Below are 26,750 nucleotides of genomic sequence, written 5' to 3'. Positions count from 1 at the left end.
GAAAGATACATTTAAATTACCATGTTTGCCATGCTGTGAATATAGAGAAAGTGAAGCCCAGTTCAGGTCTAAACTTTTTCTTGCAATGTAATTTGGATTTAATAACTTAGGTAATTTGACCCGAAACCTCCTTGTCTGTAACAAACTATTATATATGGCTTTTATGTCACTGTAGTGTGGGCAAAAATACAGGAAAATCCAGTGTCTTCTTTCATGTTAATAATGCCTGAATCTGAATCTGTCAATGCCTAAATAATATTTTTTACTTGTGGAATTGTAATTGGAAAAAGAAGTTTCTTTGCATTTTAGTGTTTATCCGTATACCTACATACTCAGGTGTGCATGTGTATGTTGGCATGTACATACCAGGTTACTGGGACAGGATTTTTTTTTTTTTCTAGATGTAATTTTGCACTTGTAATTAAGTAGTATTAAGAATAGCTTGTCTGAAATGTCTGTAGTAGAAGAGAAGAAACCATTGGAGAGAGAAATATTGACACAGAATAAGGGAAAAAAATTATTATTGTATAATAAACCCATCTTTTTCTCTCTAGGGTGGCAGAAACTTGCTTCAAGTTATTTCACCTGCTTTTTATTGCCTGACTGCATTTTGTATCTTTTTACCACTTAAATTAATAGTGCTGTTTTCCTTAGCATGCCTTTTGCTTGCTGGGTTGTCAATCCATCATTGTCAAAAAAAGACAGGATAGTGAGAGAAGATTTGCATACAATTTGCTCTTAATAAAGTCACTTTTCTCTCTGGAGAAATTATTCACTAGAATGAACCTTTAGCGTGCAAAGTAAGTACATTGCTCTCTCTGTCGCTGCAGCTGTGTTCTTCACGCCTTCTGTTAATTTGTCACTCTCCAGAAGAACTAAAAAGGAAGGTCTTTTCTTCTAGCATCACCGGGTGACCCACCACTGGGCAAGAGGAACATGGAGGAGGATTAACCACGTTCTTCCCAGCAAAGGTATTGTCGTAAGTGGAAGGAGTGTCAAAATCACCAGACATTCATTTTTCAGTCCTTATCTACTTCGGAATGAAATACAAATAATTTGAAAGAAACACGCGAGTAGAAACATTAGGGCAAAGTGGTTTTAGTGAACAAGGCATTTAAAAAATGGAGATGCCTTACTGTCTCGTTAGATGCCCATCAGCCCTGGATGCACTGTGTTCTCTGCATTGCAGACTTCTGGCAGTGAGGACTCTCCTAAGAAACTGGCCAGTGATTGGGTAGACAAGGAAGTCAATTATGCTTCACTCCTAAACACAAATATCATTTGATGCCCATTTGACTAGATATTTTGGTAGAAGAGAGTGGAGGACCTTCCTTTTGTTCTGTTGCTGGTCGGCCGGTTTTCTGGATGGGTAGGCACAAGGTCACTGAGCCAGCAGCAGTACAGGGGAGCAGGTACAGCCCGTAGCATGCAGATGTGTTATTTCTGTGCATGCCCACCAGCTGTCTGCTGGGTTCATGTTTAGTTAGCAGAAGGACTGAGATCTCAGACTGTGTTTCCTTGGGTCCTTTGGATGAAGGCACAATTGCCTGCCCATGGCAGAGGTTTGGCTTGGAGCTATAAAAGCAAGCCTAATCTAGGGTGCCAGGTATTTTGTGGTTTATTTCCCACTAAACGATGTGGGTGATAAATGCATTATTGATTCATAAAAAAGGCAAAACACTATTCAGGTTGTAAAAAGCAGAGTAAATAGAAGCTAAGTGTTGGGGTGAGATAAAGGATGTCAATCACAAAGCTATCATGAGGGAATTCTTGCAGGTAAGAAACTGATATGAGCAGTAAAGGCAATAATACTAATACTAATAATACTTTACATGCAATATAAAATATCCTTAGATACACAACATCTATGTAATCCAGTCCCATCAGTCACCAGTCCAGTACTGGAAATGTGACTGTATTCTGGGCGGCAGGTTATTGAGAGGTGGTGCTGTATGAGACACAGAGTGCTATGCAGAGGGGCAGCAGTAATTGCTGCTCTGAAGAATGCCTTGAAGGACAACAGAAAGTGTTTTTACGGAAAAACATGCAGGTACTTTTGGAGAGAGAGAAAAAAAGCGGGGGTGGGACTGAACCTGGCAATATTAATTGAGCTGGATGGCAAGGCCAAGAGATAGAAGGGAGGCCAGCTGGGAGGGGACACTGCTGCAAGGGTTTTTGAAGAGAGTTTTGATAAACTCTACCCAAGCCTGCAGAGAGTAGTGGTAATTAATCTCTAGAAACCCCCCTGCCTCCTGGTATTACTTCTTCCCAGGAAGACCTTTATTTTTTAACCTCTGGATACCAGGCGATGGGATGTCCTGACGCAGCGTTGTGTGGCATTAGCCTATGTGGATCCTGCAGTACCACAGGGACTAATTACCTGGAAAGGTTTAAGGAGCAAACACCTAATAGAGTGTTTTTCACAGGGAGCAAACTTGTACAGAAACATGATTGCAGACCACTGCAGCTGCATGGCTTAGAGATTTTGAGATTTAAATGTTTTAGACTTTTTCTGCTGCTGTGTCACAGTGTGATGTACAGTATCAAAGCTGCTTCTTCCCACCGTTTTTCATTATCACGCAGGGTTATGAAGCTTAACATAGCTGATAGATGCGATTTGACACATCACAAGCAGATGCGTCAGCAGGAACATCTAAAAATGACACAATTTTCTCAAATGCTGCAGTTACAAAAATAGCCTTCTTGGAATATATTTTAAAATAAAACTATATGCATTTTGATGACAGTGCTGAGACCCCTTTCCAGGGAGCGTGGTTATTTGGGGAACTATCAGCCAGTTTATAACATTTCCTTATAGCAGGAAGAAGTAGTGGAGAGTTAAGCAGATATTGCCAACCAGATAATTTTTTTCTGAAACATTTTATATAATTTTAGCAACAGGAAAGCAAAATTCTAACGGTCATCGGGGATTCTGTTTCTGTGACCGCTCAGCAGACAGCTCTCTGGAATTCAGTGGCTTCATAGGTGGAGAAAGCCCCATAGAATAACTGGCAAGCTTTCTTTTCATCTTTTAAATCCATAATGTGTTTATATACATAATATTAATAATTCATATTAGTGGAGAGCTCTTGCCCAAGAGCACATTCCCCTATCACAGAAAATAAATTGTTTAATGATGTCTAGGATAGAAATCAGAGTCTGGTTGTAAATCCAGCTATTATAAAACAGTACCAGACATGCAGTGCACACTTCCATAAACAAATAAATTCATTACAGTTTAATAACAGTGGAAATAAAAAATATAAGGTAATTCAAATAATGTGCAAATAAATCCATATTTTTATCCCAAAGCCATAATGCCAAGAACTCACATTATCAGGAGTTCTTAATAGCCTTTGAGGCTGGCCCTAGTGCAGGTAAGTGGTTTGGTTGAGCTTTACTGTTACTATTCTGGCCTATATCTATAGGGAGGCAAAATCCACCTTTGTGGTGGTAAATGTCTGAGTCTGGGTGATAGCTGGAAAGGAGTTTGGGATTGCTCCGTTAGGTGCTGGGTGACTCAGCAGGTTTAGGTGACAGGACAGAATGGTGTGGCTTCTGAGATTTGAGAACTGAGGAAAGGATCTGCAGAGCACCAACCCTGCTGGGGAGAACCAGGGCAAGGAGGGAGCAGAGGTGCATGGCAGATGTGGGAAAAATGGTGAGGCATGGTGAAAAGGGACCTCTAGCAGGTTTGCAGAGATGATGCAAGTTGTCTGCACCCTCCAAGTGTCAGCTAATGTAGGCAACTGATTTTCATATGTTTTTGAATAAAATATCAGATGGTATTTCTTTCCTGCTTAGAAATGGATAATAACGGAAGACTCAATAGTGACTGAAATATTGTTTTGCAAACCCCGGCAAGTGAAGTGTCCCTCAGCTCACTCAGCTGGGTAGTTCTGTGTCCTACTGATGTTCTCCCAGTGAGTGCTCGTCTGCAACAGGTTGCTTCTGGTCATCAGAAACAAACATATCAAGGTACCAGGTGAGCCAAGATGCTTTTGGTTTACATGTATTCCATTTTTCCTATAGTTTTATGTACCTATAATACACACAGACCATTTTGGTTTAGTGTTGTGTCAGACTAATTATTTTTCATAGTGATATTTGTGTTTGCTTTGTGATAATTCAGCTTCAAATAGTTTTTGCCTGTTCTATTAGATTATTGCTCATTTTTCTTTCACAGAGGTATCATATGCATCCTACCTCTACAACTGAATTAATTATTCCAGTAAGTGATGTGCGACTCTCTTATTATGTGATAACAACTACACAATACTACGATAGGAGCCTTTTGCTTTTCAGTGTTCTGTTAAAGTAGTACTAAGTAGGTGCTGGTTTGACTTGAAATCGCAAATTCACATGTGCTCACCTACAACATATGTAGCTGGTTGAGCTGCTCTGAATATATATTTGTAGCTTGAACTAGTCTGTGTCAATAAGTTTCTGGTTCTATGAAGATTTAGCTCAGAAATCTCAAGCCAAGGTCTGGATTATGAATTTACGATGTTCATAGCAAACTTGAGAGCTGGGCCTGCGTTCGACAGCTTTGTGGGTCTGGTGGGAATTTCTGAAGCCATTAAACAGTTCTGGATGCTCTTTCTGAGTCTGTATAAGAACTGTTTTGAACTTTCTCTTTCCACAAAGAGAAAATCATGCCTCACAGGCTTGGCCACTTCCTTGGAGTTTTAGCATACTAAGCATTTGTATATGCATCCCAGTATTTGTGTGCTAGTATTTGTATAGTAGCAACCATAAATGGGATCTCATCCAATTATTTTCCTGGGAAATCTCACCATACCAAATTTTGCTTATAGTAAATGAGTTTGGTAATTTTAAACACATGGATCTATTGGTTTTATTTTAAAGTCTATGCAATAATTTGCACATTCATTCTCTCTTTGAAAGCAGGGAAAATTTTGAGAGCTGGCTTTTTCTTGCTCTTTGTTATAATGAACTAATTTCATATTCAATAACATTTTTTTCTTTCAAGTCATGCAGAAATTTTAATATGCTTGTTCTGTTATGCAATAAGAGAATGACTGTTTATCCCAAGAGATATTTTTTCAGGGAGAAAAAGAAAAAACAAACAACACTTTTGCCGCTTTGAGGGCTTAAATACAAATCTTGTTTCATATCAACTCTGTGTCTTGTGACACTTCCTGCCAGATTAGTGTGTTTTAAAGCTGTTGCTACCTGAGCTGTCAAAAAGGAAGACTAAAACCTTACCTTTTTTTCTGGTGATTCATTTTGCATTGCAGAATGCAGAGGGAGAAAGAAAAAAAGAAAACAAAAACAAAAAAAAACACCCCACTTTCCTTCTTCCCATTGGCATACATCTGAGGTTTGCTGTACATTTTGGTGGTTAGGAAGGAATTTCTGTTACTGTCAGACAGCCCTGGATATTCACAATGGAACATGTGCAGGATCCTGAATATTGTGATCCTGATATTTTGACGAGCAGAATGTACTTGATGATAGAAACGAAGGGCCATAGATTCAATTTTTATCTCGGTCACAAACATGGTATGTGACTTAGGACAGAAATAATTTCTCTCTACTTCCTTTAGCTGACTGGAACAATTGCAATTACCTTCTATTATAGTGAATACACTTACTTTCTAACATAGTTGATCAGTAGATGAAATACATTTCATTAACTAATGACTTTCTTACATTTTCCAGCAAGGAAAAGAAAAAGATACAATATTTTTAATACTATAACAACAAATTGATTCTATTCCAGAAATTATTTCATAAAAAAAAAATTATATAAATCTTTAGTGTATTTTTTACACAAATTGATGTAATTTCTGAAAGAAATAGAGAGGATAGTCCTTGCAATTGAAGCAACAGGGCAGCATTCTGCAGCAGCTCCATTTGGTCCTGGATTCTAACGAGACTGTAAATGCTGGCCAAGCTCCATAAACACTGTGGAGGTTTGGAATGACAATGTACACCACTGCTACTTATCCAACTTTAAATCAATTTTTCACAACCTGGGTCTTTGTCTCTGCTCAGCTTGAGTAATAAAATGCGTAGAAGGGAAATGATGCATCTGAGAAAGCGCTCCTCATTTCATGGGACTTGAGGGAATGATTCGGGTCCATATATTTCTTTAGTGTTTCAGTTAGTCTGTAAGTGATTCAACCATCATTCTGGCTATGCACTTATAATAGGAAGTGCTTGATTTTGACCTAATATGTAGTCTGAAGACATTTAAGACCATATTTAATGATAGGTTGTTTTTTATGTAAGAGCCTGTTCTACTCTTACTAACCGTAGATAACTCTGTTTTCCATAGATGGATATCTCACCTTATCTTACAGTCAGATCAGGTTTTTTTCTAAATGGAGCAAGAAAAACTGATGTGGGAAAACAACCCACAGAAAATATCAAAATCAAACAACAATAGATCCCTAGGCACATGTGATAGATATGTATATTTTAATGAGAAAACAAACATGCAAAATCCAGTTCTTGAATTATGTCTGGGCTTGCTTAGTAGAAATTAGAAAATACAATGAGCTGTCCATTCATCCCAAATTCTATTTATTAAGAATAGACCAAAGCTGCAGTAAACCCAATGTCATGTGACAAGCCAGTAGTTCTAAGAACACAATAATCAGTTGTTGTCTTTTTTTTTAATGAAACTGGATTTTATGAGTAAGCCTATGGCTCCTTGAATCAGTAGGAGATGGATCTCAGTAACTGTTAACTCATTTTAGTCTGCTTCTGTAGGTACAGTGTAGGAAAGGACAGGCTGACAGCAGATTTTCAGAGATACTGTGTTGGATTTTGCTGCTAAACAGGCAGTGTATTACATATCGAACTATACGATCTTACAAAAAAATCAATCACTCATTTTTGGTATGTCACACAACCTTTTTTTTGTGTGTGTTTTTTCTCAAATTGTCGTGTGGTCTATACAAAACTAGAAACTAATTGCACATGTTTGAAGAAGTCTTTCTTTTTACAGTGAGTGGGATGACCAGTAATTTTCTACATATATGCAATAGGTTATTCTTGTGTAGGAATTTCTTTCAGATTGAAAACAAAAACTGTAAATGCATTTGTATCAGGTCATATTGAAAGAATGGGAAAGTATGTTTAGTTACGTGATACCTAATTTCGCTTTATCTTGCTGTCTCAGGTGGGTGCTGTGTGATGGGACAGATAGAGTACACACAGTTACCATAGGAGTGGTACATACAAGGAAGCTTCTAAACAGAACAAAGAATATATGAGTTTAACTAAGTAGCTTTTGATGTCACTACCAAATTACTTTCTTGTGCAATATTTAAAAGGCAGATATTTGGAAACAAAAGCTTTATCCAGAAAAGTTATAAACCCCTCTTTACCTTGAGAAAAGACAAGTATTTTCTAGTCGTGTGTGTATATGCATAGCTCAGAGGTGACACGCATAATTGTCTTTCTGCTACAACCTGCTCTTACAGGATCCATACAGCTTGTCAGCTTGTGCACACTGCATAGCTGATGAGATCTGAGCAGGCTTTTCATGCCAATTGCCTTCTATTCTCCATCAGTTCTGCTCTGTCATGATTAATGTTTTCCCTTGCAGCAACCTTAATTGTTTTTGAGCGTTAGAAGACTGATCATAATCACATCTGCTATGAATTTAATTCTGGTCTGCAAAGAGACTACACTATAAGTGAACATTTTCATTTTGAACACTTTAATCAATGGTTTTCAGTTACAGAGAACCCACTAGCTGGCAACATGCCTTACCAGAGGGTAGATCCTACCCCTGTTAGTTATGCACACTGCCTGTTATTCAGACATTCACAGTTGCAGTTGTGAGCTCCAGATATAAAAGATGGGGTATCTACAAAAAACGTTTCAAGTGCATGGTCTCTTAACTAATGAATGAGTACTGATTAAAAAAAAGCAGGGTAGGTGGCTGCATCCTCGCTTTGGAATGCCATTCACTCTAGGAACTGAGTGGATAGTCTCCTTTCTCTCCTTTCTTAGTTGCACTTTTTTTTGTCTAGATCCTTTCTGATCCTTGCCCAAATTTTGCTTTCATGTACTACAGTAACATGCTGTTCATGTCTTGCTTGTTGTTTGAACTTTCAGAGGTTTATTTTTTTCTTCCTCCCTCTACTGTGTGCAATTCCTTCACACCTATGTCCTGGCGATACAATAGGGAAGCCGCCAGGAAAACAACAGTCCATCATGGCAGCTCATACGGCAAAATCCCATCTCATGTAGCCAGGAGCATAACTTCATTTAAATGACTTCCCTAAAATTCAGCTTTACATTGGGAATTTCATGATACAGACACAATACCGGTAACATAATAAAACTCCCAGTTGAAATAATGCCCAGAAATTGTATTCACTAGATGCCAAAGACTTGTGCAAGGCTGAAGTCTAACAAAGCTCTGTACCGAGCACGTTTAGGTAAGTACACTTCACGTATGAGTAAAGAACATTTTATGTAACATTTCATGTGTTTCCTCCTAGCTATTTAGAGTTACAGTGTAATAATTCTGTTTTCTATAAGCAACACTTTCCTTCATAAATTGTGTCACAAACTTAGTGAGGCTGCTCGTGGATTTGGTGCCTGAACAAGCAGTGATGGGCATCTGTAGTAAACGGCTTTTATTTTACGTATCAATCAGGACTATAAAGCAAATTACTGACACTTCCTTCTAGATATCTGGTGACCTGTGTGATAGGTCTTTACCTACTACTTGACTTATGTGGTGATAATGGAATGCTAAATGAGATAAAATATGTGTAGGATTTGTGTTTAGATACACATTTTTTACAACTATTTCAATCAAAATATCATCATTTTTAAATCCCCAAATTATTAAAACTTTCAGCTAAAAGCAGCACAACTACCTCAAAAGAATACATACATGAAATATCTATAAAGCAAATTACATATATATGCCTGACTTGTTTCCTAATGTAATAGCATTCATACTAAAGTAACATTTTATTTTCCAATTATGAAGAAAAATAGAACAAAATAGGATGACTGATTCTGTGCAATTACATTTGTGTCCCATCTTCTACATTATTTGAATGGAGTAACTTACTGTCAAGACTTTAGAGAAAAATCTCTTTGAAAAGCCAGGTCATTATATATATTAGAATGTGAATTGTAATGTACTAGATAGCTAGTGGTAGTTTAGTTGATACTGTTAAAATTTGTCATTGATAAAATAGGTCAGGTGGATTTTGGAATATGTTAGAAACATTTGTAAATAGTATATATTTCTTATAATTAAGTATGAGAAGATGAATACCAGTGAATCAGTAAGTGTTTTTCAACACAAACATTCCAAAACACGTGAGAAAAACTAGATTTCCCTGGTGTTGCCTTTATCTTTGGAGTGATGTGAAACCATTACTCAAGAATGTAAACAATCATTGCTATTCAGTGCAGAATTATATCATTTAAAGAGGAAGGTTAACTTGATTTTTGAAATGTTATGTTTTTTAAAAAAGCATATTTTACTTAGTAAAGCTGTAATTAATTCCATTTTTATTTAAAATAATTTATTTTAAAAATATTTAAATCTATATATTTTTAATTGACCATAAATGTTGAGAATGAAGTCTGAACATTTTGACAGAGTTTCAATGAAAATTTCTATTGAAGCTTGAAGCTCTGTTTATTTATTTATCTTTTAATTCAGAGGACAATAGAAGAGGTTGTTCAGAGAGGTGTTGGAGCATTCATCCTTAGAGATTTCCAAGAGTCAGGCAGAATGTGGCCAACCCACCGATTTGCATGGAAGAGTGTTACATCCAAGTGATTTAATTAGGGGCACACTGCTAAAAATCAGCCAATAACTTTAAGCAGCCTTCCTTGTGTGCATTGTTGGAGCAGATCATAGTTTTATTTACCCTTTTCTTATAATGCTTTACATTTATTTTTGAGAATAACATTTTCTAATCTCTGTAGATTTCATCCAGAGTTGATTTGTTTTTAACAACCCACAATTATGCCATGTATTTATTCACTACATTAAGTGAAACCTTTTCACTTGTAGAGGTTGAGGAAATGATTTCTTTTATTGATTATTTTACAGTTAAGTTGTTTTCCCTCAAATAGAATGGGTCAAAGGTTTTCAGAACTCTTTCATTCCTCCAAGTAATTTAAGATGCAGTTCAGTTACAGTGGCAGATCCATTCTGGACTTTGGTTCAACATCTCAAGTTTTGAGTTGTTCTCGTGGTCCCATTAGATTACATTATTGATTTGCCAGCTATTGATTTACTGATTGCTCTGCCAGCAGCCACATAGAGTTTGTTTGTAGCCTTAAAATATGTTCCAAAGTACTTTTCACAGACTATGTTTGTGGAGTAAACTCTGTGGTTTTCAGCCAGATTTGCCTTTAAAAATATTTCTACATAGAAACAAAAGAAAATTTATTTAATGTTAGGTGCATTTCCCTCTGATAAACAGCTCAGAAAAAGAAATTGGAATTAACCGATGCATTTTAGCCCAGTAATGTATTCTCCTTTTTTATTTTAGTTTGCACATACATCAGTTTTCTAGAAGAGGTAATTGTATTCAGCCTTTTCATTTTGGTGCAAAATTAATACATTTAGACTTTTGACTGAACTTGCAAATATTACTCTGCGACACAAATATCTAAGACAGAGGTTGCTGAGCTGGCAGCATGTGATGGGATTCTCTGTAGATCTCTGCAGCAATGGGCCCTGCAACTCCTTATCAAGGAAATGTGCAGATTACTAGAAAATTCATTAACTCTGCCCTCCTCTGTTTCCTAGAGCAGTTTGCCCTTTGTTCCTGTCCTGACAAAGTGACAGAATATTTCTATAAGCATGAGAACACTTCTCCAATCTTTTATTCTTCCCATAACAGCAGAGCTTTTGGTCAGCTCCATGTTATAGCAAACTCTTCACTACTTTGTGGACAGGGAGGGTTGCAGTCTGTATCAGGGGGAGACACTGATGGTGATACAAACTAAATCATTAATTTACTTTGTCATGAGCTGGCAATTGTAGGCAGGAAATAATGCAGCAGATGGTGGGTTTATTCCCAAAACAAAAACTGAAATGCAAGGACTTCCACAAGGTCTTTGCTGAGCAATAAAAATAGTGAATTTGTGTTCTCAGCTCATCAATATATCATCAATATCTCTAGTCTTCTCTGAGAACCCCAGAAATGGACAAAATATATTTTATCATGTTTATAAACACTGTTTTAGACAAGTCTTTGTTTGGGACAGGGACATATGCATAAACAGACTCACAAAACCTTTCAGAAGCACATTTCCTAATTATTTATTTTGTAGCTTTTAATGAGCTGACAATGCCTTGTGAAGATTCAGAGAAAGATATAAAAATAAAATATTTTCTCTTTGCATATTGGTCTGCCTTCTGGAAAGAAACTCTGAAACCTTCAGCATGTTATTTTGATGTGTCAGTTATGCACTAAATATATTCCCTCTGGCCACAGCAGGCTTAAGAAAAATTGTCCTAGTTAAAAGAGGTGTTGGGATTGACAGGTGAAGAGTTTCTGTTTAGCCACGGTCAGAAGCAAAATGGGCATTAGGGCAACCACCTTGGCAGAGTGCAAGAAAAGAAAGAGAACAACTTTGGCAGTTTTGATATAGAGAAGCTGGTGGGTTTGGTGGATTCTTGAATCACTTCTGTATCTGACTGCCAGTGTAGAAACATGAGGCTTGGATGTGTATTGTGGATTTTTTTCTTTGAAGTCAAGAAAGGTATGATAAAATATCCAGGAAGTTTAGGAAAAATAAAGCTCTCCTCTGCAAAAAAACACACTTTTCAGGGCTACAAAGTGAACCAGTATTAAAAGTTTCCCATGGCTGAACAGGCCAAATGAGAAGAGTAAATGTAGCTGCTCTACAGAAAGAGAGGGGGAATATCAGAATTGATGAGCTTTCAGATACAATGGCCAACACAGAAAGATAAAGCCTCTGTATCAGTAGCAGAAGGAATATGAAGTATCAACCCCGTATATTAAGCATTTTGCTACCAAAATGCTGAGGCTTTTGTCATTTTTGTTCAGAAATACTGATTATCTGGCATACAGAACAGCATTATATACCACATGTCTTCCTGGACTATCGTGTCTTACATGCTGCATCTAGAGTACTAACCTTCCTGTCGTGTCATTTACAGGTTAACTTCAATTACTCTCTTTTAAATGCTTACTACAGCAAAATGTTTTTTCAGTGGATTAGTGCTGATGAAGATTCACGTTCATAGTACATTCTTTGACTGATGTATAACAGGCATTTGATTCGAAAATTTAAAATAGCAGATTAGGTTTTTCTGTTTAAAAATGTGTATATTATTTAATCACTAAAGACAAATATGCTTTTATAAATATATGGTAAAGAGCATATTAATACAAAGATAATATTTTGTTCTTAAAAACAACTGTAAAATTTGATAACATTTAATTTGTGAGTTTAATTAAAGGAACAACCTTTAATTAATTAACGGAACAATCCCTTGTAAACAAACTGGTGAAGAACCACTGACCAACACCTGCTGTAAGAGAGTACACATGATAAACAATATTTACACCATTTTTGAGTCCATAAATAAGAATAGCTCATCATTGATGCATTTGTCTGAGAAATCCCTAAGACTAATTACAATACACACAGTGTGTTTTCTTTGGTATACATTTTCCTTTTTTTCCTGGGGACCAGACAATGGAGCTTTTGAAATGTTAAATTCGTCTCTTAGCAACTTGCCGAAAGGAAGCTCTGCTGTAATTACTTACAATTCAAACATTGTCTTTCAGGATTTTTGGCCAAATTCCTCCATTAAGGATAGGAGTAACCGTACCATGCAATATGCCGTTCCCCACTGTCTTAGCAGCCTATTAGCTCCTTCTTCCTACAACATTGCAGTTGCACTAGATGTTTGTCATAGGTCACTTCCAACTGAAATAATCTATTCCATTTTACCCCTGGAAGTGGACTTCTGGAAATCACCCCCAGCCCCCCACCGCTCTGCAGTACAAGTTTCGTTCATCCATCAGGGAGGACGAAGAAACAAGTACCACGCAGGGGGCTAAACTGGGGAGCACAGCCAACAGCAGCAACCTGAGTCAGAGCCAAATGGGCTGGTTCCTACCAGAACAATTCTTCCCTGTTCCTGCCAGAGCAGCCTATAAAGCCCTCTGGAAATTAGGACTTTCCTGAATAGCACACACCTGTAGGTTACTTATGCAATTGTTTGGTATTACTGCTGCAAGTGCAAGGTAGTGGTTTGTATGTGTTCCTTTTCAAGAAACAAGACCAAACAACACAGTTACTAGTGTTCTCAATGAGGAACACAGTAATTCTTTGGGTTGGTGTGGTTTGTTTGGGTTCTTTGTTTTGTTTTTTTAAATCGGCTATCAGTTTTGTGCTGAGCTGCCACATAGTTGAAATGGAAAGTATTTCCAGGTATCAGGGGAGCCTGCATCTGGATAAATCTTTATGGCCATGTTCTCATATTTGCTTCTGTGAGCTGAAAAAACACCACCTATGTTTTAAGCATCCCCCCCCAAAACAAATTTCACTGTGCTTGGAGTCTTATAAATGAGTATTTATTTGTCTTCTGCAGTCATCCCTGTTTTGTGTTCTACTGCCAGTAAGGAGCTTAATTTGAAGATAATTCAATACAACACTGTATCTTAGAGCTCTAGCGGCAGGCGTGAAATTGTTTTATCTTTTTTGTTCTTGGTGTGCTGTGCTGATTGGGCTGGTACGTAGACCATCTGCTGCTGAGGTAACTCTTGGGATACTTGTCAAATTGATTGCACTCAGAAACAACCGAGACAGAGGAAAAAATAAAGTTTCTAATTACATTTTACCCAGGATCTTGTTTAACTCTAGGAAGTGGTAATTCAGAAATAAATGGCTTTGGTGGACATCTTAGAATCTTTAATTAACAAATTACTCTATTAACACACATTGTTTTCCAGGTGAGTGAGATCATTTGCCCCTGGGGCTTTTTTTTTCCATATGCCTTCTATTCCTCCAGCTAAATATGTAGCAAATTGAAGTATTCATTTTGATTACATAAAGCACATGGGTATACAATTATATGAAAAGAAAGATGCCATTTGTTTCCTGCCTTCCCTAAGGCCCCTACAGGCATTTGCCCTTCCCTGAAAAAATAAGGCACAAAGTCATTAGAGTATATGCTTTTTTTCTCTCTACATATGACATTTTTGGATGTTTTTAAAGCAAGAGCCTTTACCAGAAAAAATGGGATAATGGTTATTTACAAAATACTGCTAAAATAACAAGGTTTTCTCCCCAAAAGTTTTGTGTTCTTGCATGTTTGCTGTATGACCATTTTAGAGCTTTTAGGAATCAATTTATTTAATGCTATAAATTTAAATAATAAATGTTTATTAAATCTTAATAAACATGTATTAAATATTTATTCAAACATAATTAGTTTAATGATTGGATTTATTAAATGTTTATTAATCATTTATGCTTTATTAAGCAATTAATCTTCATCCTTTCTTTATATATTATTTTACGGAGACACTTCCTATACTAACTGTAAACCAGTTCCTTAGCATGTATTTTACTCTAAAAACTCTTGTTCCAGTGCAGTCTCAGCATTTATTGAAGCAGTAAATGAAACATTGAGAAAGTTAGCTTGCATAGGAAAATGACATTCTTTTTTACAAGCTGTATAAGTTCTCCAGGGATTTTTTGAAATATATTTTTATGGTGCAACATAAAGAGGAATTTATTTGAAAAAAAGTTAAGCAAAATAATTTAAAATAAAGTCAGGAATTTAAAATAAGGTCAGGAATTTAAAATAAGGTCAGTTTTGGAGTAGAGTTTCCAAGTCTTGGTTGCTTTTGCCTTCTCCATCATGATGCTCTTCTTGCTCTGTATCTTCTGTCTTGGGGAATTTTTTCCTTGTGTTTTCAGCTAGCTGTTTAAGAGTCATGAATTTACCTAGACCTGAGCTCTCTCCCACTGCACGTTTCAGATGCTTTTTCTGGTATTTTCTTCTGGATATCTTGGATTCAGTTTGCAGAACTCAAGCATAGTTCATTCTTTAGTTCCTTATCTTCTCTGCCATGCACAGATGGGGAAGATGGGTTGTATCAGGATTCATGACAGGTGGTTCTTGGTGTCGCCACCAGGGAATACTGAGGTAGTAGACATTGTGACCAAGTAAACATCATGAAACCACAAAGATGAGATTCTACAAAATCATTACTGGAATTATTTTTCAGAGTCTAAACTTTCCATCATGTTCCAGGTAAAAGTAGACCACGTGCTTTTTCCCTCTTCTGAAGACTGTGTGTTTGTATGTGTATGTACATTCATGAGCGTTTGTGTATGTCTGCATAAAATCTCTTTCTAACATCAACAGTGTGTGTTACACATATTTTGCGTTGAATTACTTTGTATTGTAACACCTGTCTCCCTGGTATTTTGTTCTGTGATGGCTATGGTGAGTGCTGTCTTCCATATTATTAAATGATAACATGAGCATATGCTGGCATGTCGCTGTAGCAAACAGTGACTTGTAGCTCCCTCGAAAAATCATGTGCGCTTTATTGCTGCTTGAGAAAATAACACACATCACTTCAGTTCCAGTCGTTTTACTGATTGCTAAAGGATTTCCCCTCTATTACCTCTGCATTTTCTGTGTTGCAAGGTGTGAAATGAATAGAATTATAAAGTCAGGCTGTTTTGGAGAATAAAAACAGCAGCACAGTCTGTCCTGATGAAATAAGCAGCATACTGAAAGCAGAAAAATGCTAGCAGCTATTGGCAATCCAACATATGTAACAAATAGTACACAGTAAAAAGCCATATTTACAAATTATTGTAATTAGAAGCAGTTGTAATATGTATAAGTGACTCAGGAAAATATTTCATCTTATCCTCAAACTTAAGTATGTGATAAAGTCTTTCTGAGAGCAATAGGACTGCTATACCTTTTTAAATGTAAATAATATTTGACCGTTTCTTAAATATGGCTGGGCTGCCAGGCACTGACGTGTTTTCTGTTTGCAATAGGAGTTTTAGCAGTTACAAGACCATATGCTTGATTCAGTTCTTGGTAAAACCAGTAAGATCTTTTTTAATATTCCCATTGAGTTGAATAGCAGTTGACTCAGATGTGATGTGGTTGTAGAAACAGATTTTAAAACTGGACTGGATCAAAGCTGTTTTGGAGACAGGTTGGGTGTATCTGAGGCTGAGAGGGTAAAAATTACCTAATTATAGAGTGAAGAAGAATGACAACTTTATTAGGAGTCAGGGGAATGACTTGGATATGCAAAAATTGTTTACATATTTGCAGGATCAGCACAGGAAAAAGCCAGGGACAATTCTTGAAAAAGACAATGAAACTACAGAAGTCTCAGTAAATGACAGAAATATTTCCCCTGAATGAACGACTAATGCCATTCAGTATGAGCAGAGCAGAAAGCACAGCCAGAAGAAGTCCAGGAGAGACACTAATGAACCTGAATGGCCTCATCTGCCAAGGGGGTCTATTGTCATTCAGCCTGGGGAGCTCCTGGTTTGTCCTGGCAGTAACATCATGAGATGTTGTCTGGTTCCTTGAGATGCAACTTTCATAAGCAGCTTAGGTGAGAAAATTATGAGTACTGTGCTCTGGCTACCTCTATACATTCTTGCCACCTAATCTATGAATAGGATAATACTTTTTTCAGACAAGATGTAAACATTTAAAATATGTTACAGACACCTAGAATAAAATAAGAGATGTTATTAAGGTTTCTTCTTGAAATATGGAGTGTTAACAAAATAATATGCTTCCTCGGTTAAAAAAGAGTTGCTGTGAAAAATCACCTTAGCTAAAGACAAATTAGACTGAAAAGCTTGACAACAAGAACACCACCACCACCACAAAAATACTTAGATATATAGTCACCAATAGGGAACTGTAGGAAGCATCTTGATCTGTGTTTATTGAAACAGTCCCCTGGGCCCCCTGCCAGAGGAGAGAGACAAGGACTGAGTGAGACTTTGCCATGACTCAGTATGGCCATCCTCTTGATATGGACAAGAAGGGGAGAGAGAGAAAGAACTGGGAAGAGTTTATTGAGTATTGCAATCAGACCATCCCAAAGAGATTAGCTGGTCTAGAGTGTAATAATTAAATGCTTGTGTATTGTTCTTATACAAACACTAGTAGAATTTCCTCAACTTACAACCTTTTAAGTAAGTAGCAAGCTAGAGGCAACATATTTCTCTGTTTTAGTCTTTTTACCCATCTCAGGTGGGGGGAATAGAGAGCTGATGAGTAGCACCTAGAACACCTTCCTGAGCCTTGTCTAGGCAGGACTGTTCGCTCTGTATGGGAGAACTTGTTTCTCTGTGTGTGTGTACAGTTCCTAATGCAACACAAACCTCTTTTTGTGGTACAAAAACTACAATGAAGTAGCACTTTTAATCCATTATGATTTATAGACTCTGAGGGGAAAAAAAATGGTTGCTGGAAGCTTATCAGTTAGTGAGGTCAGACAAGGGGGAAGCTGCAGGAAAAAAATATCAGTAAACACCCATTGTATTTTGAAGACTATTTTTTAAATATCTGTAATCTTCTGCCTTATAAGGAAAGGAAAGCTACATTTTTCTGCTTATGAGGTCTGGAATAGCCAACTATTTAACATGTTGGCCCATTAAGAGAATGAAGCAGGTAAATGGAGAACAGATTAAGGAATTTCTAGTGAGGCTTCTGTTTATTTCTTTTTTTTTTTTCTATGCACCTTTTCATTTTAATTGGTTTCAACTTAACAAAATGTCTTTAATTCTTCCACCATAAACATATCAAAGAACACAGAAGTGTAATACAGTTGCAGGTGCTTTATAGTTCTTCAGGCAAGCGCAAAACTGTTTTGGACCTTTTCTCCCTCATGTTTTTTTTGTGTCCTGATGCCATCATCAGTTGTGAATTAGCCTTCACAGGCTCTTCTGAGGTTGTGGTCTAGTTTAACACTGAGTTTGATATCCTGTGTTGTTCTAATGGCTTTATGTTTGAGCACAGGCAGTCTTTTGGCAAGCATAAATATAGATTCCTCTCTTTGCTACCATCTCCATTTAGGTGCTCTGCTCTTGGCATGGAAGTACCAGCAGATGCAATCAAGTATAAAGCGGCATTTGGCACCTGTGTGTCAGTGCCCTCACAGAGGAGGAACTTTCTACAGAAGAGATACCGCTCGCAAACTGCCCATCTAAACTCATTTTGCTTGGCACTGAGCAAAACTGGCGCCATCCTGGGCGAGCGGGCACTTTGCCATCGCAGCAGATGGAGCTGAGTGCAGGGAGGCATTCGGGAAGCCTTGTCCAAGTGGGTGCACGTGTCTGCGGGCAGGGTGTCCAGCCAGCAGCATCAAAATGCCTCCCTGGCCTCAGCTCTAGTTTGAAAGGCTCTGTGATTGATTTTAAGATGTCAGGCATAGTTTCAAAAAGCAATATGCAGGAGGGTCTTAGAATTGCAACCAATGGACTAACAGAAATGTGATCTTAATATCTGTATGATGCCATAACAAATGTGCTCTGTTCAATGTTTTGGGTTTTTGTTTTCTGCAAAATGGTTTTCCAACATTGCACACAGGTAGAAACTATTCAATAGCAAGAAAAATTAGTAACTGCATGAAACAGGTGTGAAAAAAATCATAAGGTAAATGCAAGGGGGAAGGTTGTTATAACCATTTCAAAATACATGCAAAAATATCCACCCAAAATGTATTGCATGGACTTAGTAAAAAAGGCATTGTCCAAAATTGAAACAACACTGCAATCTGCAATTACTTATCTGGTTTTTACACCAGTCACAACAGTTATGTGCTTTTAAAGCAAAACAGGAGCAAAGCATTTTGTGAAGCTGGTTGCCATGTCTGTGCCCCAGCAGGGCTCCTGAATGTCCCCTTTTATCACCTGATAAAAGCCCTGAACTCCCATGCTGAGTCATATGTTGTCCATTTGAAAGTGATAAATACTCTTTCTAAAGCCACTATTCATTGAAGCACCTGCACTGATCTGGGTATGGAAGCAATGAGACACCCATTCAACAGTAAGGCCAGAGAGTGAAAGATAATAATTCCTCCTGACCTCCTTGGGTAAATATTGCTTTACAAAAAGCATCACCAATTTACAGGTACCACATACTCTGGATACACTATTTTGTTTACTGAAACTGTTGTAAGCATAAGCTTAATGTTAAACTGAGGCTGGAGTGATGGAAAAATCAAACTAAAATCAAAAGAAAACAAACAAGGTGTGGTCTAACTCATGGTATTCCTTGATCTGCCTATAGTTGTTGCACAGGGCAGTTATTATGCCCACTGAAACAGCAATTTAAGGACATCAATAATACTATAGTGGCATTATTTGCTTTTGTGGTGTGCTGTCACTTCAAGAAATCATTTTTTTTTCATACCCTCACTCAAGTACCATAATAAGTAGGATAATAGTAATGTTGCAGGTTTTTTAAGTTTTATTCACACAAAGTTTTCATGCAAGCTAGAAATAACATACTTGGGGCCTGATTTATATGATTTTTGATTGGTTTATTTGCTTTTTTGTTTCTTTTCATCAGCTTACAAATGAGAATGTTATTTGAGATAATGGTAAGAGCTTAAATATTAATTTTTCCTCTCTCAGGAGATATCTATAAACTTATATAACACAGAAGTAACTGCCCTGAATATAATAAAATCAGTTACTAAAATTAGTAAAATTAAGCATAAACATATGGGCTTAAGAGGAATCTCTGCAATTATAGTGTAATTTTGACTCATGTCTGGTATCAGTCTCTGCAATAACTCTGGGGAGTGATTTGGGGTGCCCTCAGGAAGCCTGGCAGTGGTGAGGGTTCTTTCCACTCGTCCCAGCACTGTCCCAACAGCCTTAGTTTCCTCTGCCACCTCCACCTGCTAGAAAAACACCACTTTGCCTGCTGTGCAGGCTTCATCCTACAGGTAGTTTTCAGGAAAAAACAATGCAAACAGTAATTATATTTTGGGACCACTGGGGCCCTGAGGAGACCCAGGGTCTTGTTTGTTTGATGCCACTTGGCTTAATTTAGCAGTTCCATTTTACAGTATAAACAAACCTCTGAGGCTGATTACGTTAGAAGGTACATGGAATTCAGAATGCAGTTATCAAAAGTCACCATATGATCTGTTCAGGCCAAAGAGAGCAACATCCTAATAGCCACAGACATCTGACTGGTCTTCTTATCTTTAGGGTGAAAGGATTTCAAATATCCCAAACCTCCAGCTACCTATCAGAAAATGCTTCTTTCCCTGGGAAATAGAGAAGAAAAACAAACTCTAACAATGCTGTTTAAATTAGTTTCAGCATTGGGATTCACTGCAATACCCCTTACACAAGCCTTGCATCTCGATATGTGTAGTACAGAACCATCAATGACAACAACAAGGAATTAACTGGGGGCCTGTTCTCCTCCCATACTGGAAAGGGAAAGCTGAGAGTGTTTAGATCAAATAATACAATCACAGCTAAAAATAAAAAAACAACAAAAACCAAACAAACAACCCTTTGATTTAATTGTTTTGCAATGTACCAGTATTTCTTGTAGCTGGAGAGCATCAACACACTACACAAGCCTTGTAGACTGAATGGAAAATTAATGCCCATTCATAGAAATACATTGATAATATGTATAACTTTCACAGTGAGAACTAGCATATTATTTTAGGCAGGGGTTATTTTGGCCTTTGGAGTGGTGCGGCATATTAAGTTGTTGGGTTTTTTTTCCCCTTAGCTATTCCATTACCAGAATGAAATGCCACCAATATTAATAGGGTAGCAGACTAAATGTCACAAGCTGAAGGGACCACAGGAGTGTGTATTTGCCACATATAGAAACAGTACTTTATTACAGTGCAATGTGGAATTTATGAGCATTGCTTTAATATTCTACATATGCCTCTCTGGTAATATCTGACATATATCAGTGGTATAAGGCTATTGCAAAATCAGCTCCCTTTTGCTCTCTGTACTCTTCCTAGATGCTACGGAGCTATATGGTCCCACTAATGCACCATCAACCAGAGCAGGTAAAACTAGCCCCTGAATATTATTTATTGGCCTGTGAATGCAGATTGCATACACACTTTATTACCTGCTAATTTACCACCTGCTGGCTGAAGGATGGTGAAAGTCTACTATTTGTTTTATATGAATTCATTATGCCATTAACCTTTCACTCCTATAGGCCATGAGGAAGATTTTTTTCAGCTAAATCACTCCTGTAATAATGCTCTACAAATGAAAACAATGATTTATTGCACCCTACAAAGTCTAATAAACATAAATTATATCCTAATGCTCTGCACATTGCAAATGATTGGTTGTACAACTAGTTACTCTTTCCAAAGACTTTTAGTCTCCTCTGAAATATGTTAAGTAGGAATTGTATCCATTTTGGTATTTGAGGCAACATTTTTGTGTTTTGCATTGTGAAAACAGACGTTATTAAAGATTTTGTGGTTTATGTATTCTAGAGAGGAAAAAGAGGAAGAAGGTGAAAACTGCAGTCACCTAATCCTAACAACCAAAACGGCAGTTAATATTTTCTTGTTTGTTTGTTGTTTTGGGGGTTTTGTTTGGTTTTGTTTTTAATTATTATTATTTTTGGTAAGAAGTCCTTGAAACAAGCTGGTGCCATTTCAAAAGCAACCAGCGTTGGTTTCATTTCAAAGCCAGTCTGTGTTGAACAGGTATTCATTCCAGTGGCTGGTCCCGAGTGCTGTTGGATGTAGGAACCGAGCTGGGTCTCTGTAACCCGCTGTGCTCTGTGGGGGGTTAACCGGAGCAAACCAGGTCTGGGAGTGTTTTAAGGGATATTCTGGTGTTGCACAGAAGTGGCCATGCTTGATTTAGGTTTATGGAAACGTTTGGGTGCTGAGATTCTTAGTCAGAAGGAGGCATTGTGTTGGGGGGCGTTGTGGGTCTGGGCGTTGCCAGGGCAATGGCGGGAGATTTAAACATGGAGTAACGGCAACTTGTTGTAATGGCAACTCCTTGTAACAGAAACTCCTCATGCTGGTCGCTGGAGACGTTCAAACCTCGCCTGGACGTGATCCTGTGAGATCTGCTCTGGGCAGACCTGCCTGAGCAAGGGGGTTGCTTGGAGTCTGTCACAAACAGCTCCACTGTTGTCTTAGAACACTGTAAATTGCTTTAATCTCCTTTTTCCTTTTCATCTTTTTGTCATCTCTTCCCTCTCCATTTTTGCAGACTTGTTTTCTTCACATTTGGAGATGGTTGACTCTGAAAGTATATTTATCTTTTTTCCCTCCCTCCAGTTAAAGCAAAATGTTCCACAGATCTTCCAGTGTTTCAATAAATGCTTTGTGAAAGGTACATCTGCAATGAGTGCAACATTGGCGCTCTGTTACTTCTACATTTTCTGCACCTTTCTGATAGCCTGCAAAATCTCTCATATCCACTGTAAGCACTGCCAATTAAAAAAAAATCCTTTGCAGTATGTGTGACATTCACCTTGATACCAGTGACATTCAGAGAGCTTGCTGATTTTTAAGCTAGTGATTAAGAACTGTCTGAAATAGTTTCACACATGGTTTGTAAATCCTCAGTCAGAGCTTTTCCATCACTGCTGCTGTGAAATATTTCTCCTTCGCTTTGCAGATGTTTAACAAATTCATTTGCAGGAACTCTCTGTCTTGAAAATTAAATAATCTCTCTCTTCTCAGGCATTTACTTTCTACTAATACAAGAGGTACCAGTCAATGACTTATGTAGTGCAATTTTGCACTAGATAGAGGTCAATTTAGGATATGACTGAGATAAACTAAGTAATGATTTAATATTTGCTTTCTTTTCTTCTGTCACCTTGTTTTTCTTTTGATTCTTTGTCCAAGTTACTGTTGAATTCCTTCTTAGTGAAGCCATTTGATGTATCTTTTTTCTGCTCCTCAGTTTAGAACTAGTTCACAGTTTGAAATAAACAAACTGTTTTCCCTTTACTGGTATTTCCATTCATCTTCAAGAAACATAGCGATCTGCAGGTCCTGGAATCAGCTAGTTTAAATCTAAGGCATTATCATCTTTTTAATAGCAAGTTAAAAGAATAATATAAGTTAAATAATTAGGTTCTAAGGAGATCTCCTAAATGGTGTGAACAAATGGGCTTACATGGTGAGCATGCTGGAAGTTTTCTCCCCTCAGAGAAAGATGCAATTCCATAATTCTTGTACTTAGAGGACTAAATACAAAGGTGGAAATGATCTGATCAGAATGGCAACATCTATTTACTCAATTTTAATTGATCACAAAAAGCAGAAATTAACAGGATAGTCATAGTCCTGTTTAGTAAATGCGGTATGTCTGAGAGGATTATGGAAAATAAGGATGTATATTTTAGACCCTTTGCAGAAATAATATGCCTCACACTGTTTCTTCTTGCTCCTTCTGTCTTGCTTGTGTAATGCTTCCTGATAATTCCTGCATTTATTTGCCTATTTTAGCCAAACTTGGCAACTCTGGCTGAACTGAGGTCTCGTAGCTGTGAAGTGCCTATGGTTTTCATTAAAATTGCTAGTTTGGCGTATGCTTCAATGCGCCTTTTGCTGAAGGTGCAAACGTTACTCATTCTGCCTGGCAGCAGTTTGCTGGCCCCTGAGTACCCACGCAGCTCTGGACTAGCCACAGTGTGTGTCGTCATGCAGATGATGAACTGAATAAATGTGCACAGGGGAAGCTGGGGACTGTGTGGAGGTTCTGGTAGGAACAAATGGAAAGTGGATGTCTGTCAAAGAAGACTGTTTGCCACAAGAAGAATCGGGTGAAGGGGGGATCAGCAGGTGAGACAGGAAGGACATGAGGCAGAGGAGCTCAGTTTACAGTCATAACTGAGTTAAAAATTTATAGACAGGGTAGAAGATGAATAGCTCAGATGTGTAGGAAATCAGGCTTCATTAGCTCTGCTTCTTGCAGAAAAACATGTTATTAATTGCCTTTGGTCTCCTGGGGAACGACTAGCCTCTTTTGAAACTTTACTTCTGCTTATTGTCTGATCGCTGAGGCATGGCCTGAACAGAAGGATGGCTTTGATGCTGATAGATCAAACTCTGAACTGAAATCTGCCGAGATGAGGAAGCCTGAATCAGCAAAGCTTTTAAGGAAACAGAGATCCCTCTCTGTGGAATAAAGGAACACGTGTTGTCAGAGACTGGAAATATGAATCTGCGCTCTTTAACGTTAGCCAGCAACCTGGAGGACAAAGCAGAAATTACTTGAGGATTTCTATCCAAGGAGGAGGTAAAGGGACCTAAGTGGCTGTATGTAGGAGTGAAAGGACAGCCTGATATGATGTGTAGTAATGCCAGTTCTCATGCTGGCAGACTTAGAAAACATGAAGTAATAGCATTAGCAAATGCTCTACTGTGCTAGGGAAAATGCTGGGGACTTTCTCTTCCTGTAGCTGTTAATAGGTTTTGAACCTGTAAATTTAATTTGAGGCTTTCCACTCTGGGTAAAAATTCTGACACTAAGAGCTGACTTCTGCACAGATAAAGTCTAAATCAAGGTTTTCTTTCACCTCTTTTACTGTGAAGATCTGGGAGAGGGCAGGAAAAAAACTTGCATTAGTTTTGGGGAAGAAGTAGTTCACAGCTCTGATTTCATTCTCAGCCTTCTTAAACTAATACTCTACTACTCTTTGCCTTTTTCTTTTGCTGTAATCACCTCATACTGGTCTGTTTGTTATTTGCAAAGGTAGCCTGTTGAAGGTGTATGATATGAATGATGAGATAGTGCTAATTTAGAGGGAAGCGCATTTACTTACATAAGCCCATCTCCTGTACTTCTCCAAAGGATTACGTGATGCATTTTTCTCTGCAACATCCCCTGGACATTCTGTGATGAAATCTTCAACTAGATGGGCTCTGATTTTATGCTGCAAGCCTTGTGTCACGGTTATCAAAACCTCAGGTGAGCTTCATGTAGTAAGTGCCATTTTTGCTTTTCACACTGCTTCCAAAGGGCCAGTTTGAGCAAAAAGCAATAAAACACAGGTGAAATTTGGTTTTAACTATGCTCTTTTGCAAAAGCTGTGTAACTGGACAACATTTTTGAAGCTACCTGTACTGAGCAATATGTGACTGATTAAGTTGTCGGGGGATGTGACCAGGGACTTTTTGTGAGAGGCCTGATAAAACACTGAAAGTTAGCATATCTACATTCATTTGATATTCTTAATTGATTATTTTTTAATATAATACAGCTGATAATAGTGTTTAAATTTTAGTTGGTATATCATAATTGTGAAATGAGAGAGGTCTCAATGAGACCGCAGAGTAATAGTTTAGAAGCAAATTAAAAGATTAGTCACTGGAATTCTTATTTTGTGGAAACCTCAGGAAGCTATTAAAACAGACAAGTACATTAACAAACTTAAAATAAGCTTTTTATTACTTAATATTTTTTTCACTGAAATTCCAAGCTTTGGTGGAAATCTCAGCAGCACTGCATTAATTTTTCAAGCCTTAATGTGCCAGACAGGGAATAAGTTATTACATCTGTTGCCCTCTGGGAGGAAGAATGAAAAGCACAAAAATGATTCTCCGCTGTTGGATGGAATAACTGAATAATAGCTGATATAAGCAGCAGCGTTGCAGGAGAAAAGCTTACAGCAGCTTTTGTGTCATCATTAGGAGTGAACATTTCTCTTTGTAACTAGTGTAGCAAGATTAGGAAACGTGGCAGGGCTTATTTGTTCTTCTCAAGGGGCCCTTTACAATTATGGGAGAATTTCAAATGAGTACCTCATGTGCAGCTGCTGATAACATGTGTGAGATACTTCTTTTTTCATGTTGAATTTGCAGACCATGTGCTTAGCTTCCAGGATCCACAGGAAAAAATATAATTGTCCATGGCAAGCTTATGAAACCAATATGGCACTTCAAAATGTGGTGCCTCTGGGCAGGTGAAGGCTTTTTCTGCCAGAAGCCCAGCTCTTAGGTGGGCTCCTGGAGATGAGGAAATGAATGCATGTAGTCCTTGTCCTTCAAACAGGCCAAAACATCTGCTGGGTTCTCCACAGAAGTGTTTTCCAAAGGAGAACCCAGGAGGCCAATTATTAATGATTGTCTTTTCTGTAAATACAGTCATAAAGCTTTTTAAGTACTGTGATAATATGGCAAATGAACAGAGGGATAACTTCAGTCCTGAGTAGAGGAAGGTGCATGAATTATTTGTGTGTGCATGAGCTTACCTGGGAATGAAGGAAGACACCAAAGCACCATCTCCATGCTTCATAGTACCTCAAGCTAAAGTATCTCAGCCTTTAGTCATCCCCAAAAGGTACGAAAGGCTTCACTAACAGGGAACGGAGCTGAGGAAGAAACGCAACATGAATTTTTAGAAGGCTTTGACCTTCTGTCTCTGTAACAACTGTCAAGTATTTCTGTGGATGAAGGAAGCCACGTGGGCAACAGGGATAAAAGCATTTTAGGCCTTCTCAAATCAACCTGTCCGTTGTTGAAAAGAAAATTAGAATGCAATGTATAGATTTTTATCTTCATTTAATCGATCTTATGATAGCTTTTTAACATGCTTTGTTGTGGGCTGCCATTGGCCTGCGATCCAAAGAAAGCTCATTTCATCTGGTGGAACTAACTGTACTGAGAGTTTTAATGCACATTTCTCTAATTAATGCTGAACTGTTTCTCTGGAATGACCATGTCTTGTCAGGGGTTCATCTGAGCTCT

General features: G+C 37.8%; 1 protein-coding gene across 5 annotated transcripts in view; it reads left to right on the top strand.

Moving 5' to 3' along the window:
• ZNF804A (zinc finger protein 804A) overlaps positions 1-26,750 on the top strand; it is a 227,557-nt gene that overhangs the window by 152,004 nt on the left and 48,803 nt on the right. For all 5 annotated transcript variants that reach the window (XM_065068964.1, XM_065068963.1, XM_065068962.1 and 2 more), the window contains exons 5-7: positions 902-971; positions 3,805-3,985; positions 24,856-24,972. The gene's annotated coding sequence lies outside the window, so the exon portion shown is untranslated. The remainder of the gene's footprint in view (positions 1-901; positions 972-3,804; positions 3,986-24,855; positions 24,973-26,750) is intronic.

The sequence above is a fragment of the Columba livia genome, chromosome 7 (genome assembly GCF_036013475.1).
Source record: "Columba livia isolate bColLiv1 breed racing homer chromosome 7, bColLiv1.pat.W.v2, whole genome shotgun sequence".
Lineage (NCBI taxonomy): Eukaryota > Metazoa > Chordata > Aves > Columbiformes > Columbidae > Columba > Columba livia.
Note: the sequence above shows the minus strand (reverse complement) of the source record. Positions and strands in the feature narration are given on the sequence as shown.